At 47.6% G+C, this 14,819-nt stretch overlaps 1 protein-coding gene across 1 annotated transcript in view; it reads left to right on the top strand.

Annotated features, from left to right (window-relative positions):
* Positions 1 to 8,496: 8,496 nt before the first annotated feature.
* Positions 8,497 to 14,819, top strand: part of MAP3K19 (mitogen-activated protein kinase kinase kinase 19) — a 304,015-nt gene continuing 297,692 nt past the window's right edge. Inside the window, exon 1 of the mRNA XM_069225052.1 lies at positions 8,497 to 8,740. The gene's annotated coding sequence lies outside the window, so the exon portion shown is untranslated. The remainder of the gene's footprint in view (positions 8,741 to 14,819) is intronic.

Raw genomic sequence — 14,819 nt, 5'->3', positions numbered from 1 at the left:
CTGCCCTGCCTGTGACTGTGCTTTGTGGAGCTATCCTGCAGATGCTGCTTCTGCCTGTGCAAGAGGACAAAGACTGGACTTTGTGTGCTTTCCTGCTTGTGAAGAACTCTCCAAGGGCTTGAAATTGAGCTTGCCTCCTGTTGTTGAAGTCTCAGGGACAGCAAAGACTACTCCTGCCAGCACGTGGAGCCTCTGCTGAGACTCCTGCCGAGGTGTTTTGTCCGGATCGATGCATCTCTCTCCTGCGGGGAAAGAAACGATGCACGCCGATCGGACCAGAGAAGGAGAAACGACGCACGACCTTGCTTGCGGGTGAGAAATCGACACACTGCTTACCTTTTTCGACACACACTTGCCCGTGCAGATTATTTTGACACAACCCAGATACATTTTTATGCTAACAGCATTAGCGTTGTGTTTAAAAGAACATGAAGACTCTTTTTGCATTTTAATTAATAACTTGACTTGTGTATGTTGGATTTTTGTTGTTTTGGTCTTGTTTTGTTTAGATAAATATTTTCTATTTTCCAAAATCTGTGTTGTTTCATTTTGTAGTGTTTTCATGAAGTTACTGTATGTGTTGGTACAAATACTTTACACATGGCACTCTGAAGTTAAGCTTGCATGCTCGTGCCAAGCTACCAAGGAGGTAAGCGGGGGTTAGCTGAGGGTGATTCTCTTTTACCCTGACTAGAGTGAGGGTCCTTGCTTGGACAGGGGGTAAAAAAAGACCCCATTTCTAACATTGGTGATCAGCGGTTGCGATTGGACTTGTATTTTTACTTGACATACAGTGATTAAGTATACACTACTGTTTTGAGTTCAGACCACTACGTGACCACATACTACTTGTCTTGTGATTTTTGCTTTTCTCTTTGGGACTTCTTTTTGTTCTACTTCTTACTGATCCCTTGATTTACTTTTTTGAAACTTCATTTGGGAACTTGTTTTTTCTGCCTTTGCACTTTTTAACTCTTTATCATGTCTCACTCTGGAGATGCATCAGCTGGAGCTGCTTTTGACATAGATAAATCGGAGAGCTACACAGTGGCTCAGTTTAAGCAGTTCTGTAAAGATTATGCCTGTCCCATTAAGAGCTCATCCAAGAAGGAGGAGCTGCAAATGGCGCTGAGGGCCTGGGTGACAGCCAGAGAAGCCGAGGGGCACCCAGATGAGGAGCAGGAAGGGGAGGAAGGGGTGCAAATCACTCACAATGATGTAGTGGGTGGGCCTGTTATGTCAAGGGAGAGAGTCTCCAGGGTGGGTAGCAGTGTGTCCTCCAAGGGTCTGACACCTGAAGAGTTACAGGACAGACAGGCTGAGAGAGAGTACCAATTGGAGCTGGGGAGGCTCAAGCTCAAGATGGAGAGGGAGAGGGAGGACAGAAGGATGGCCATTGAGGAAAAGAAAATACTGCTGGCTCATGAGCTTAGCTTGAGGGAGCTAGATCAGAGGAGCCAGTCCAGTAGAGATGGTAGCAGCAACAGCACAGTGCAGCCTGAGAGAAGGGTACACATTCCAAAAGACCTAGAGGGTCATTCTGACCCTGGCGGGCGGCAGGAGCCGCCCGCCTGGCGGGAACCGCCGAATGACCGCACCGCAGTCAAAAGACCGCGGCGGCCATTCTGGCTTTCCCGCTGGGCCGGCGGGTGACCGCCAAAAGGCCGCCCGCCGGCCCAGCGGGAAACCCCCTGCAACAATGAAGCCGGCTCCGAATGGAGCCGGCGGAGTTGTAGGGGTGCGACGGGTGCAGTGGCACCCGTCACGATTTTCACTGTCTGCATAGCCTTGTTAGGGGGCCCCTGCACTGCCCATGCCAGTGGCCCCACGACACCCGTTCCCGCCATCCTGTTCCTGGCGGTGTAAACCGCCAGAAACAGGGTGGCGTGAAGGGGGTCGGAATCCCCATGGCGGCGCTGCAAGCAGCGCCGCCATGGAGGATTCCCTGGGCCAGGGGAAATCCGGCGGGAAACCGCCGGTTCCCCTTTTCTGACCGCGGCTTTGCCGCCGCGGTCAGAATAGCCCAGGAAGCACCGCCAGCCTGTTGGCGGTGCTTCCGTGGTCCGGTCGGAATGACCCCCCTAGTGTAGGAAGGTAGCCTCTTTCTAGCCTTGTTACCCCTACTTTTGGCCTGTTTGTGAGTATATGTCAGGGTGTTTTTACTGTCTCACTGGGATCCTCCTAGCCGGGACCCCAGTGCTCATAGTGGAAACCCTATTTGTCAGTGTGTTTTATATGTCTCGCTGGGATCCTGCTAGCCAGGACCCCAGTGCTCATAGTCTATGGCCTGAATGTGTTCCCCGTGTGGTGCCTAACTGTGTCACTGAGGCTCTGCTAATCAGAACCTCAGTGCTTATGCTCTCTCTGCTTTTAAAATTGTCACTGCAGGCTAGTGACCATTTTTATAAATTCTGATTGGCACACTGGAAACACCCTTATAATTCCCTAGTATATGGTACCTAGGTACCCAGGGAATTGGGGTTCCAGGAGATCCCTATGGGCTGCAGCATTTCTTTTGCCACCCATAGGGAGCTCAGACAATTCTTACACAGGACTTCCACTGCAGCCTGAGTGAAATAACGTCCACGTTATTTCACAGCCATTTTACACTGCACTTAAGTAACTTATAAGTCACCTATATGTCTAACCCTCACTTAGTAAAGGTTAGGTGCAAAGTTACTAAGTGTGAGGGTACCCTGGCACTAGCCAAGGTACCCCCACATATGTCAGGGCAATTTCCCCGGACTTTGTGAGTGCGGGGACACCATTACACGTGTGCACTACATATAGGTCAATACCTATATGTAGCTTCACAATGTTAACTCCGAATATGGCCATGTAACATGTCTAAGATCATGGAATTGTCCCCCCATGCCAAATCTGGTATTGGGGTGCCACTCCCATGCATCCCCGGGGCTCCAGCCTTGACCCCGGGTACTGCCAAACTAGCTCTCTGGGGTTTTCACTGCAGCTACCGCTGCTGCCAACCCACAGACAGGTTTCTGCCCTCCTGGGGTCTGGGCAGCCCAGTCCCAGGAAGGCAGAACAAAGGATTTCCTCTGAGAGAGGGTGTTACACCCTCTCCCTTTGGAAATAGGTGTTAAGGGCCTGAGAGGAGTAGCTTCTCCTGGCCTCTGGGAATGCTTTGATAAGCCAGTCTACTCTGGTTCAGGGATCCCCCAGCCCCTGCTCTGGTGCAAAACTGGACAAAGGAAAGGGGAGTGACCACTCCCCTGTCCATCACCACCCCAGGGGTGGTGCCCAGAGCTCCTCCAGTGTGTCCCAGACCTCTGCCATCTTGAATGCAGAGGTGTGAGGGCACAATGGAGGCCTCTGAGTGGCCAGTGCCAGCAGGTGACATTCAGAGACCCCTCCTGATAGGTTCTTACCCGACTAGGTGACCAATCCTCCTCTGAGGACTATTTAGGGTCTCTCCTGTGGGTTTCTCGTCAGATAACGAATGCAAAAGCTCACCAGAGTTCCTCTGCATCTCTCTCTTCAACTTCTACCAAGGATCGACCGCTGACTGCTCCAGGACGCCTGCAAAACCGCAACAAAGTAGCAAGACGACTACCAGCAACATTGTAGCACCTAATCCTGCCGGCTTTCTCTACTGTTTCCTGGTGGTGCATGCTCTGAGGGCTGTCTGCCTTCACCCTGCGCTGGAAGCCAAGAAGAAATCTCCTGTGGGTCGACGGAATCTTCCCCTGCTAATGCAGGCACCAAACTTCTGCATCACCGGTCCTCTGGGTCCCCTCTCATCTTGACGAGCGTGGTCCCTGGAACACAGGAGCTTGATCCAAGTGACCCCGACAGTCCAGAGGTCCTTCTGTCCAAATTTGGTGGAGGTAAGTCCTTGCCTCCCCATGCCAGACAGTAATCCTGTGTACTGCTTCAACTGTAGCTGCTAGGGCTTCTGTGCACTTTTGCAAGAAATCCTTCATGCACAGCATAGCCCAGGTCCCCAGCACTTCGTCCTGTATTGCTCAACTCGCTGAGTTGACCACCGGCTTCGTGGGACCCTCTTTTGTAGTGCTGAGATGACCGCCGTGCTCAGATTTCTTGAATGCCTGTTCAAGTGCTTCTGGGGGTGCTGCCTGCTTAAGCATGGGCTCCCTGGGCTGCTGAGCGCCCCTTCTGTCTCCTCCTCCAAGGGGCAACCTCCTGGTCCTTCCTGGGCCTGAGCAGCACCCATTTTCTTCAACTGCGACTCTTGCAGCTATCAAGGCTTGTTTGCAGTCTTTCTGCAAGAAAACAACTCTGCATCCTCCAGCACGCAGTGGGACATCTTCTATGCAAAGGAGAAGTTCCTGGCATCTTCCGTTGTTGCAGAATCTTCAGCTTCTTCCACCCAGTGGCAGCTCTTTTGAACCTTCATCCAGGGTTTAGTGGGCTCCTGCCCCCCCTGAACACTTGCATGACTCTTGGACTTGGTCCCCTTCCTTTACAGGTCCTCAGGTCCAGGAATCCATCTTCAGTGCTTTGCAGTCAGTTGTTGCCTTTGCAGAATCTCCTATCACAACTTTACTGTGTTTCTGGGGTAGTAGGGTAACTTTACTCCTACTTTTCAGGGTCTTGGGCTGGGGTATCTTGGACACCCTTAGTGTTTTCTTACATTCCCAGCGACCCTCTACACACTACACTAGGCCTGGGGTCCATTCGTGGTTCGCATTCCACTTTTAGAGTATATGGTTTGTGTTGCCCCTAGGCCTATTGCATCCTATTGTATTCTACAGTGTTTGCACTACTTTTCTAACTGTTTACTTACCTGATTTTGGTTTGTGTGTATATTTTGTGTATTTTACTTACCTCCTAATGGAGTATATCCTCTGAGATATTTCTGACACATTGTCAATAAAATAAAGTACCTTTATTTTTAGTAACTCCGAGTATTGTGTTTCTTGTGAAATACTGCTATATGTTATAAGTGGTATAGTAGGAGCTTTGCATGTCTCCTAGTTCAGCCTAAGCTGCTCTGCTACAGCTACCTCTATCAGCCTAAGCTGCTAGAACACTACTAATCTACTAATAAGGGATAACTGGACCTGGCACAAGGTGTAAGTACCATCAGGTACCCACTATAAGCCAGGCCAGCCTCCTACACCTAGTGAAAGATTACAAGAGGGAGGATGACATATACTTGTGGTTCAAGGGGTATGAGTCTGCTCTCCACTTAAATCTGGTCTCTGAAGTTTATTGGGGGCGGGTCTGTGGAAGCACTTTGAGGTAGAGGGGAGGGATACTCTGACATCCTTAGGGGATTCTCAGGGGCTCACTTACTCTATCATAAAGGATGCCCTACTCACAAGATATGGTCTCACCCCTGAGCAGTATAAGGACAAGTTTAGGTCCTATAAGAAGAAGGAATCCCAAACATGATTGGAGTGTGTTGATTCTGCAGGTCACTGGATGGTTGGGTGAAGGGCAATAAGGTAACAACGTATGAGGGGCTTTACAATTTAATTGCTTGGGAACACTTGTACAGTTTATGTTTTCCAGAGCTGTGCCAGCACCTAATTGACAGCAAGCTGACTGATCCCAGAAAGCTTGCCCAGGATGCGGACCACTGGAAGAGCACCAGGGACCTCAAGAGGTATAGGGCAGACCACGCCAAGGGTGGGCAGGGTCCCTCTCAGAAGAAAGGGGCGGGGTAAGGGTAAACAGGAGGAGTTCTCTCAAAGGCCCCAATCTGATTCCCAGAGGAAGGATTCCCAGCCCCCCAGTGAGAAGAAGACATGGTTCTCCAAAGGGAAGCCAGTGGCAGGGGGACCCTCACATAAGTTATGCATGTGACCAGGTGGGTCATGTGAGGAGGGACCCCAAATGCCCCAAGAGTACACCGGCACCCACTAGTGCGCAGTCCCAGAGTTTGGCTAGTGTAGCACTTGGGGAGGAGTTGGTTCCAGGTGGGTGGGAGCCAGCTGAGAGGACTCTTGTCTCGTTAGGGGACAGTGAGATGGTCCAGAGAACCCTCGTGCCTGAAAACACTAAGAAGTACAGGCAGTGGGTGACCATCCACCAGAGGGCGTAGGCTCTGAGAGACACAGGAGCCAGTGTGACTACAGTGAGGAGTCACCTGGTGTCTGAAGAGCAGATGGATCCCCGTGTACTTCACCAAGTAGTTGCAGTGGACAACTCGGAGAGCATGTATAGAGTGGCGCAGGTTCCCTTTGAATGGGGTCAGGTTCCTTGAAAGTAGCTGCGAGTCCAACCATGCCTGTAGATTGTTTGCTTGGCAGTGACCTAGAGGATTCCCCTTGGAAGAAGGTGGAACACAGGTCACACTTGGAGATGCTGGGTCTGCCTGGGTGGGTATGCGTATCTACCAGGTTAATGGCAACCCATCAGGGTGGTGAAGAGCCCCTAGAGCCTGAAACAGTGGCCCAGGAGACCGCCAAAAAGAGGAAGGGCAGGAGGCTCAGGAAACCAACCCCAGAAGTTCCCACGGTCTGAGAGGGGGTGGAGCGTGAGGGTGACGCCCGGAGCCTACAGGGGAACTGGTGGCTGAACTGGGGGAGGTTCCTGAGCTGTCGCAGTGGCAGCAGGAAGGAAGGCCCACCAGAGAAGCATTCTGTGCAGCACAGAAGACATGCCCTACTGTGGAGGGTTTGCGGCAACTGGCAACAGACCAGGCGGCTGGCAAGGAGCCAGGATCTCACCTGATCTACTGGGAGGATGACCTCCTGTATAGTGAGCCTAAGGTTCCTGAACCTGGGTCAGCCCGTGTGCTTGTGGTACCCCAGTGCTCCAGGGCCTTCCTACTGGGGTTGGGTCATGATGTGCTTTTAGCTGGACATTTGGGGCGGGACAAGACCTTTGAGAGGCTTGTCACCCACTTTCACTGGCACCTACTGCGCAGGCACTCAGATGCACATTGCAGGTCTTGCCAAACTTGTCAGGCAAGTGGCAAGAGTGGGGGGGAAATGTAAGGAATCCCCTCCAACCTTTTCCTGTTGTTAGGACCCCCTTTGAAAGGGTTGGTATTGACATTGGATCCCAAGACAGCCATGGGCAACAGGTTCATCCTGGTCTTGGTGGACCATGCCACCCGGTAACCAAAAGACATTCCTCTGAGGTCAATCAGTTTCCCTGAGGTGTGTCGTGCTTTGAAGGTGGTTTATATCCGCAAGGGGTTCTCCAAGGAAGTGGTATCTGATAGGGGTACCAACTTCATTACTACGTATATGAAGTCTCTGTGGAAGGGGTGTGGGGTAACCTACAAGTTTACTACCCCTTACCACCCCCAAAGTAATGGTCTGGTTGAGAGCTTCAACCGCACCTTGAAAGGCATGATCATGGGCCTGTCAGAGCCCTCGAGGCGGAAGTGGGACGTCCTCTTGCCATGCCTTCTGTTCGCTTACAGTGAGGTGCCTCAAAAGGGACTTGGGTTTAGTCCCTTTGAGCTGATCTATGGCCACCCGGTGAGGGGACCTTTAAGTCTGGTGAAGGAGGCTTTGGAAAAAGCTCCTAGTAAACCCCCCTTGGATGTATTAGCTACATGCTGGCTCTGAGAAGCCAGACTGCCTGCTTCAGGAATCTCGCACAGGAGAACTTGGAAGAAAGCCAGGAGGATATTAAACGGTGGTATGACCGGAATGCCACTCTGGTCGAGTTTCAACCTGGTCAAAAAGTGTGGGTGATGGCACCAGTGGAGCCTAGGGCGCTTAAGGACAAATGGACTGGGCCTTTTGAGGTGGTGGAGCGCAAGAGTGAAGTCACCTATCTGGTGGACTTGCAGACTCACAGAAGCCCTTTAAGGGTCCTGCATGTTAACTGCCTCAAACCATACCATAAAAAATCATATCATGTCAATCAAAAATTCAATCAGGTCATAAATCCTGATAACACCCAGACATCCAAGGGATCCTCCTGCATCCTGAACTGCTTTTAACTAATGTTTGCATACTTTTTCACATGCATTTAAGGTATGATTTTCATGGCAGCATGCACAGCTACATTTCTTTCTTTATTGCACACTTTTTATTAATTTGACGGAGTTTCAGCAACCTAAATTGCGCAACTACTCACAATCTAAAAAAAGAAAAATAATTATTAATCACATAGGCGAAGCCTAGTGCATTTACCAATGCTTGTTTTAATATTCAGTCTCTGCAACCGATGCGCTCCTTGAAAAAAATTGCAATGTAATAGGTTGTTGTGAGCGCAGAGTTGGACAGTTTCTATTGTCTTGGAAGACATTCAAGGGTACGAGAACCCGAGCGTCTCCTTCCGCGATTGAAAGAAACTGGTTGGGTCACCTCGGGGATTTAACGGAGAGACAATGCAGGGCAAAACATAACAAACCATATTTTAGCGGCAAACAGCAGTCCTGCCCCCTCTGAGGACGGACCAGACACAATGGACCTTTCTCTTCCATAATTAGTGACTGCGTCGTTCTAGCATATTTAACTTTTCCTTTGTGTCACAGAAACTGTAGATTGCTCTCGATGATACACAAAGGCGATTCCCACGGAGGAAGAAGGAAGTGGATCCTAACCTGTGCCCGCTGTTCCGGGCGGAGAGTAGCCGTTGCCCCGGTAACGGCATGTAAACTAAGGAGGCCGCAGGCTCCTTCTGCAGGCGGCAGATTGGGAACACAAACACACCGGTGCATGAGCGAAGATCACGCTGTGTACTACCCATCCCTACTGCTCGTCAATGGCCTGTTCACGGAGCTTCCACGGTGCCAACCGAGGGTCACAGGGAAAATAGAATCCACGGGACGCTTTCCGCACAGCCAGTGAGTAAAGCGTCGGCTTGCAAACTGTAGCTGACCTGAATCAATAGTGTTTGGAAGCACTGGCAACCCTCGCAGGGGATTGCCCGTAAAACGTGCTGCACCTTTTTATGGAGGGGCGCATCACGTTTTCACTGGGAGCGTTCAAGCACCTTGTGTTTTTTTCTTCACTTTGCAGTGTCTCTTAAGACATGTTCGGCTGCTGATGCTCGAACTGTCAAAAGAGACCTTTTACCATGCCGTCATGATGTTTGTTTTCCAAGGAGTGTTAATGATAGCCCATTTGCAGGGAGGTGTGCAAGACTGCATTTAAAAGGCTGCCTGTGCCTTCTTAACCACTGCGCTGTTTCACGCTTGACTGCCTAAAAGAAAAAAGGCTGAAAGTCAGGAGTTACATTTTAGTTTGTATTTCACATGTCTGTGAAGTGTCCCACCCACACCTTTCAGCCAGCAGCATGTATCATTATTAGGACTTGTATCTTTGCGTTTGATACATTCAATGCACATTCAAAACATCAGGATGCATAGTGACGTTTGCTAAAATGCTATTACAGAATGTATGTGTTACATATGACATGGGGCCACCAGTCAGCTATGTTGAAAGTGTTTACAAAAGGCTTCTAGTCCGTTTTAAGTACTGTTTGTTTCAAATGTAAAATGAAAAGTAAACTCTGCTCACTTAGTTTGTGAAGGTTCGCACTTTCATTCACATCATGCATTAAAATAAGCATTGGCAATGCAAATCATTGTGTTTTTTTGGAGATGAAAGTTTTATACTGAGCTCTGCAAGACAATGTATGTAGTAGCAGCGGAAACATCCATAAAACGGAGACTAAACAAAAGACGGGGACAGTAGCATGAGGAACAGCACATGGTTCTCTCAAACATACAGAACATCAAGGGTAACTAACACAAGAAGGGAGTGAAAGGAGTAAACGGACTGTTCCACATGCTTCATAAAATCAGCCATACGCTAAGTACATGCTTATTGGGAGAAAAATTCAAGCTTCTTATAGAATTACCATATATGTATCTAAAATCGGAGTTGTTAAACTGTAAAGACCTTCATTAAAGTTGTGTGGGTGTCCTACAAATCTGTTTTACTGCTGCCCCCTACCACTAGATTAAAAACAGGAGTATCTTTAATACGTCTTTTGTATTGTTATCATAAGATTGGGCAACAACAGTTGAATCACCCCTTCTTCTTAGAATTGGTAAACCTTGGGCAGAAACCCTGCAAACGCCCCAACTCAGAGGACCGGTACAGCTAGGGCAGCATCTGCACAAGTCTTTCTCACCCCAGGTCACATATACATCAGGCAGCAGTGGAAGTTTTGCTTCCTCACAGAACATTGACATCATTGCAGTAACAAAGCAAGTTTCCTTATTTCACAGAAAGCAATAAGTGACGTCTTCTAATTCCAAACAACAGTTCCAGCAGGGCAGATAAGTAGAAGATTTCATCGTTTACAGAGCGTGCACACGTAGTGATGTGTAGGTTACAGGCAGATCTCTGGATCTGTACGGATGCTTAAGTTACTGAGAGGAATATATAGGTGGATGAGTAAGTGATAATGTGAGTTCTTACATCATTCTCTCAGATGATATTTCACGTCAGCATTGTGAAAGTCCTGTTGCTGTCACTCAGAGACCTTCCATTTGTTTTGATTGTTTGATTTTTCATGCTGTTCCGGCTTTATGCCCATTGGCAGTTGCAGTTGCACCTGGCGCTGACCTCTTTGCTGTGTTTAGAAATAGCATATGGTTTTAAAAGCACCTACTGTAGAGTTCTTTGTGGGTCCAGCAGTTTTTAGGCAACAATACAAATTTCAAGATATCTCTGATAATTAATGTTCCTGCTGGAAAGAGATTGGAGTTTTGTCTAGTGGCAGTTTGGCTCATTATAAAGTAGCACAGAGGGTTAATATACCTCCTGCAAAGAACATGTACCATAGATCATAGAACTGTATTTTATGTGGATAGCTCAGTGGAGTACTGCTTTTGTCACGTAGATCCTTTGTTACTTCCCGTTTATAATCCTAATATAGAACAGTGCCTCATGAACTGCCATCAAACGCCTGTATGTAAACTGCATAGTTATGTTTTTTCCCCAGTCTTTTATTAATTATTCCTAATGTTGCTAAAACAGTTCATTTGGATAGATATACATTTTGTTAAATATGTTTATTTATTTTCCAAGTATAGAGCATGTCCACAGATTGTGTACAACAACAATACCCCACTGTAAAGAAGGAGAGCCATGATGGCTAGATATACATTCATATAAATGAACCTAACCCCAACTAGTGCTTTAAAACAAATTAAATGTATGTTATAGAGGGGCTATGGAGAGATGAGGGTCATTGTTGGAGGGTGGTAGCAAGGGAATCCATGGAGAGGTAATTGGTGGGGGGGGGGGGGTGCCGAAAACAATTGACGCACTGGGTGCTACCAGCCCTGTTTCCATGTATCAAGAATTACTTAGTATGTCTTTGTTACTTGGTGAAGCCTGGTTCTAACCTAACTAACTATGTTCTGGGGTTTCACACAGCTGCCAACTTCTTGGAAAAGGTTGAATGTGCACACACCAGGTGCTGTGCAGTCCCGGCCTCTGTGTTGCACCTGTTCAAAATGTTGAGGGTTGCCACTTTCAGGGAGCCTGTGAAGCACTAAGGCCCTCATTACGAGTCTGGCGGTCCTAGGTCCGGCCTCCACAATATGACTGTGGTGAACGCACCACAGTTGGACCGCCGGCAATGCCACTTTTTCACTGGCCGATGGCCAGACGGTGCTGGCGGTCTTTATCGGCCAGCGTAGAGCTGCAAGAAGCACTGCCCTGGGCATTACGATTCCCCTCCTGCGGCTTTTACATAGCGGTTGCATCGCCATGTAAAAGTTGGTGGAGATGGGGTGTGGGGGCCCCATGGGGGCCCCTTCACTGCCGATTCACTTGGCAGTGCAGTGCAGGGGCCGCAATGGACAGTCCCGTCGTGCTTTTCACTGTCTGCTTGACAGACAGTGAAAAGCGCGACGGGTGCTGCTTCACCCAATGCACCGAAACATTGCCACCGGCTCGATTATGAGCCAGTGTCAATGTTGTGGGCTGTTTTCCGCTGGGTCAGTTGGCAGAAACACAGTTTCCATCAGCTGACCCTGTGGGAAACTTGTAATAGGGGCTGCGGGAATGAGACTGCACAGGCGGTCTCCTGAATGCAGAAGTTTGGCGGGCGGCATTTTCCACCCACCAAACTCGTAATGAAGGCCTAAGTGTACCCCTTTCTGCCGCTACTGCATTTAATGGCGTGGCATCCACATTAATGGAGGTGCAAGTGGCCTCTATTATAAACCAATGTGTCTTTGTTGTTATAGTGTAGCACATGCATCCATGGTGCTCCTTCGGAAAGGGTATGTCCAAATGTGGGTGTAAATTAGGAGCCTTATACTTCTCTTGACCTAATACCTGCAATATTCTCAAAATACGTGGATACCTGAAGGCATCTCGTGCTTGAAGCATAATACATCTTGCCAATCCAGACATAATTACATTATCGTTATCACAGAGGTAAAAGTGGTATGAGGGCATGAGATACTGGTCTCACATTTAAACAAACTGGCACTTTGAGACTGTTTTGAAGTGAACTGGGGAACTGGAATGGATGAGTGAGATGAGCGTGTGTAAGGTATATCAGGTTACGAGGTTGAAGAGCAAAGATGATGCTGCCTGCATCATACCTGTATGCATGTCTATTTCAAACATGAAAGGGAATCACATTTAAAGTATGAAAACATTGCTTTTATTATAAGTGTGACAACTTTCTTCAGTTCTTTCTGGTAATTAAAGAAGTATAATAATGTCTAATTACGTGTACTGAGACTATATCCTTGCTTATCGCTGCAGGGTGCATTTGTGAAAATCCTGAAGAAGGTAAATTATTACTAAAAGAGTGCTTAGAAGATTCAGCTATTGTGCAATTTGTTTTCTCCATCGTCTTCCTGAACCTTTCTGCTTTGCATGACAAAATATACATGACACAAACAAAGTAGTCTAATCTAGCAGCCTCAGCAAATAGTGTTACTGATGCGCTCTGGCAAGATAAATAATACCTACGTAGGGCAGGGACATACCACATGCCCCTGCAGCACAGAGGGGCCCTAACTGTTTAGGCGCCCCAAACCATATAGAGGAGCACCTGTTTGCCCAAGGCCTAAGAATATCTATGAGACATGGGAGTCACATAGACCCCTCTTCATGTTCTATAGGGGAGGTTTATCATTTTACGTTATGCCATTGCACCTCTGTTGGCTTTGGCTACCTCTCCAGGGTCACCCCAAACGTTTTGCCTTCACCCCTCCTTTTTTCTGAATTGTGTTTTTGTTTGCTTTAGGACTGTGCACTTTACCACTGCTAACCACTGCTAATGTGCTTGTGCTCACTCCTTTGAACATTGTAAAAGTGACTTACACACAATTGGCACATCTGATTTACTTATAAGTCCCCAATAAGGTAGTACTACAGGTACCCAGGGCCTGTAAATTAAATGCTACATGTGAGTCTGCAGCACATATTGTGCCACACACTTAAGTAGCCCTTTAAAACATGTCTTAGGCTTGCTATTGTTGACTCTGTGCAGTTTCAAACTACTAATTAAATCTGGAAAAATGAACCACCTGCCATTCCCCTAGTTCTCCTTCTAATACATATAAGTCACAACTAAGGTAGGTGCTAATCATTCCTTTGGGCAGGGTGCAGTGTATTTAAAAAGTATGTGATGTACTTTTAAGTTTTACCTGTCCTGGTAGTGAAAAACTCCCAAATTTGTTTTTCACTACTGTGAGGCCTACAGCTCCATTAGGATAACCTTGGGTTACCTTAATACATTTAATACGTGATAACTTTTGTTCATGAACAGGTAGAAATGTCATGTTTAGTCTCTAAAGAACTGTAGTTTAAAATCCTCTTAAATTGTAAAGTATGATTTTCAGTCACAATTCTGTAAATGCCACTTTTAGAAATTTGTCATTTCATTATCCTAACCATTTGGTGCCTGCAGCCTGTGTCCTGAATCACATGACTGTGATCAGAGTGGCAACTGGCGTTTGTGTATTCTTCCCAGACAGTGAGACAAAGGGGAACTAGGTGTTAGCAGGATTGGGCCATCCTCCCAGGATGGGTGGGACAGAGCTGTTTCCTGCCCCACTTACATTTCATAGGAGCTGCGTCAGTACACTCACAAAAACACTCCTAACAGTCTTTATTTACCCTAGTGTTCTTGAAGCCTGGGCAGGGAGGAAGAAAATTCCACAATCAACTGTGGGATGAAAACTCTAGAAGCTTCTTCCACTTCAAATGTTTAAAAATAGGACTCTCAGACCCACTCTTCAGTTTAGTTCTGGATCTGTGGCATACACTCAGAAGGCTTGTCTTGTACTTCAGATGACTGCCCTGCTGTTTGAGGCCTGCTTTGTATTTCAGAGAACTGCCCTACTGCTTGAGAAGTGCCTTGCTGCTTGAACCCAGCACTATCAGAGTGACTCCAAGTGGTAATTAGCTGGCCTCCTGTTCTGAGCTTTAGGGTCACAAAAAGCTCCAACAATGTGACCCTTGTACCTCGACCCTTCCTGAAGTGAGTCCTACCCTTCAAGTGGTGCGTACCAGGTGTTAGACCCCTGGAAGTGGTGCAACATTTGCCCAAATAGTCAAAAGTCAACATTTGGGCCGTAAAAAAAATTCAGCCAAAAAGTGTTCTGAGAATTGCCAGGAGACTGGGACCTACCTGCTTTCCAATCTGGCCAAGGTGCATCTCTGGTTGGTCTGACTTTATGGTAGCTCCTGTTATATTCTTTGTCTCTGTGGTAGCAGGGAATGGGCCCTTAAGCTTAAGCAAGTTCAGGCCACCAGATACATACGTACCATAGAAAATAGTACCTTGCTTCACAACCTCGAAATTATATTTTCATGCATAAAACAAGACAATTAACATAATTTCTCTTTTGTCCCTAATTTTTCAAAAGTTCCTTGTGGGGGTACTAATTACCCTCAGACACCACTGCAGAGGGCCAGACTTGCTCGCTATGTTTGCTT

The sequence above is a fragment of the Pleurodeles waltl genome, chromosome 3_1 (assembly GCF_031143425.1).
Source record: "Pleurodeles waltl isolate 20211129_DDA chromosome 3_1, aPleWal1.hap1.20221129, whole genome shotgun sequence".
In the NCBI taxonomy this organism is placed as follows: Eukaryota; Metazoa; Chordata; class Amphibia; order Caudata; family Salamandridae; genus Pleurodeles; species Pleurodeles waltl.
Note: the sequence above shows the minus strand (reverse complement) of the source record. Positions and strands in the feature narration are given on the sequence as shown.